Source organism: Chionomys nivalis, chromosome 21 (genome assembly GCF_950005125.1).
Source record: "Chionomys nivalis chromosome 21, mChiNiv1.1, whole genome shotgun sequence".
NCBI classification, from domain to species: Eukaryota; Metazoa; Chordata; class Mammalia; order Rodentia; family Cricetidae; genus Chionomys; species Chionomys nivalis.
The window spans coordinates 52,456,869-52,459,847 of NC_080106.1; the positions used below are offsets into that span (position 1 = coordinate 52,456,869).

A 2,979-nucleotide genomic window follows, 5' to 3' on the forward strand; every position below is an offset into this window, starting at 1 on the left:
TCTGCATTCCTCTGTCACCCCTGGCTTGGGTAGGGCCATATGATAGACAGCTGGGCTCTACATGTTTCAGCGACAGTAATTTTCCCGGGTGTCCCAGCCCACCAGCGCCACACTCTGGCCCAGAGTGAGCACTACAAGCATTGCTGGCCTAATGGATGGGATGGGGGAGGGGATGGGACAGGGGTAGAAGAGGGCCTCCAGAGGGCCATCAAGGCACAGGCACTACACGCATGGTGTTGGTGAAGCCAGAGCCAGGGCGCCACCCAGTCAGCACAATGACCACATCTCCCTTCTTGAAGAAGCCTTGTCCTTGCCAAGGCTTGCCAACATTCATGGCCAAATTCACACGGAGGTCTACATCCTCAGCCCAGGCGTCCTGTACTGCATCCTTACACAGCACAGGGAAGATGCTACGGTACAAATGGGCCTGGCGAGCTGTCTGGGGATTGCGCGTCATAGCAATGATGGGCGCAGGCGGGCGGTACCTGGCCACTTGGTGAGCACTCCTGCCGGACTTGGTGAGCACGATAATGGCCCCACTGCAGCACTTGAAAGAGGCCTCCACAGCACCCACGGCAGCAGCTTCTTTGGAGTCGCTGGTAATAGGCGCCAGACGGCAGAGTTCCTCGAATAACTGCAGGTGGTAGATGGCTGCCTCTGCCTCACGGGCAATCAGGTGCTGTATGCGAACAGCCTTCAGAGGGTAGCCCCCTTTGGCGGTTTCTCCTGACAGCATGATGCAGTCTGTTCCATCTAGGACCGCATTGGCCACATCACTGCCCTCAGCACGGATGGGGCAGGGCTTCTTGATCATGCTCTCCAGCATCTGTGTGGCGCAGATGAATGACTGGCTTCCCAGCTCAGTTGCATCGTCCAATCATCATCTCTGAGTCAGGAAGACCTTCTCTGCAGGAATCTCAATGCCCAAGTCTCCACGAGCCACCATGATCCCATCACTGGCCCCCAAAATCTCATCAAACCTGCGGACGCTTTCGTGGTTCTTGATTTTGCTGATGATCTTGATGTTCTTGCCCTTCTCTCCCAGGACCTTCCTAACCTCGTGCACATAAGCTGCCTTGCGAATGAAAGACGCAAACACCATGTCTACATCCTGCTCCACCCCAGACTTCAGGTCCTGGATGTCCTTTTCTGACACAGCAGGGAGGTCCACAGTGGCTTCGGGGAGGTTCATCTTGCTGCCCAAGGAACCACCATTCTCCACCTCTGTCACCAGGAAGTCAGCGCCTTTCTCCTTCACCTGCAGTAAAATGAGCCCATCATCTACATAGATCTTGCTACCCACTTCCACCACCTTACAGATGTTCTTATCGTCCAGCCACAGGGTGTTCTCGTCACACTTTTCCATGTAGGCATTGTCCAGGGTGATCTTCAGGGTAGCTCCCTTCTTCAGCTCCACTTCTGCAGTGCCGCTGCCTTTGATAAGTCCAGTCCGGATCTCAGGCCCCTTTGTGTCCAGAGCCACAGCAACAGGCAGGTAAAGAATGGGATTAGAGGCGAAGCTTTCTGTGGCTGCACGCACGTTCTTGATAGTTTCTGCATGGTACTCATGAAGTCCATGAGAGAAACTGAGACGAGCCATATTCATTCCCGACTTAATCATCTCCTTCAGCATATCCACAGACTGGGAAGCAGGACCAATGGTACAAATGATGCCAGTGTTGCGGGCCGTGATGGGTGCGGAGTCATGTCCAGGCGGCACATATGTTCCAAGAAGGTGTCAGCCATGGCTGCATGCAGCTGCTGGGTTTGAATGAAGGCAGTCCCTGCTTTACTGTGTGGTTTCGACATGGTTCCTGAGGTCCTCCGGCATACTCCCGATCCTGCAGCGATACCCAGGTCGGACTACTGAAGGGTTAAGACGAGTTTCTGCTGTGCGGCTATTTTCTACTCTTTAGTGGCTGAAAAGTCCACAAGCATCATGACTACATCTGGTGAAGAACAGTCAATCTCACAAGAAAGTCAGACGATATGACACCACAAGACAGTACAAGCCTGAGTACTCAGGTCTCTCTTCTTATAAGAAAAGCCACTCATCCCATTATTAGGACGCCATCCTTGTGACCTCATCCAACCCCAATTTCTCCCAAAGGCTACACCTCCAAATGCCATCAACAGATGAGCCTGAGGATCAAGTTTCCAGCGTTCCTATTTAGGTGATCCCATCCCTGTGCATTCTGCCCCCATCTCCATGCTAATGTCTCACTGATTCTTTTACTTTTTACATAGTCACACTTGTGAGTTGCAGATGTATAAAATAAACTGATTATTAATAATCAACACCTGTGAGCATTATAGGCGTTTAAAGTGCAAAAATTAACTCATGTCTTTTGCCAAATTGATACTGCCTTTTACATTCCTCATTTCAGTGATGCTACTGATTTACCCGTCAACCAAGCACAAAGCACAGCAATCATCCACATCCTTCTCTTCTTTCACCTCCATGTACAATCTGTCACTATGTTCCAGGAATTCTCCTTCTGGAGCATCTTTAATTTCTGTTCCACTACTACTACTTGGTGGTTTCTTCTCATCAGTTCTTGGCTGTAATATACTCCAGTCACCTCTAACTTATTTTCCTGGAGAAAACTAACTCCACATCAATCAGGATTCTATTTCTAAAACATAATCAGGTCTCTTCAAATCCTTTCTTCAACATCTTTAGTGCCTCCCTTTACTCTAACTGTTCATACAACCCACACTGTCATTTTCTGACTGCCACTGGTGACTGTCCGGCCTCACCTTTTTCCAGTCTCTTTTGAGAACTGCATACAGACCCATAGAGCCTTTAGTGAACCCCTCTCATCACAACAAAAATCAAATTCCTTTTGTCAGAGGTTGTCCACACACTCTAAGACTGGAATATTCTCCAGTGTCTTCTTTTCCTGGCCTTGGCCTTTTGCTTCCCCATCACTCAGTGCCAATGTCTTCAGGAAACCCTCTTCTCATCACGACTCCAGT

General features: G+C 49.9%; 1 pseudogene; it reads right to left on the reverse strand.

Annotated features, from left to right (window-relative positions):
* Positions 1–207: 207 nt before the first annotated feature.
* LOC130863758 (pyruvate kinase PKM-like) lies at positions 208–1,821 on the reverse strand (annotated as a pseudogene).
* Positions 1,822–2,979: the final 1,158 nt, after the last annotated feature.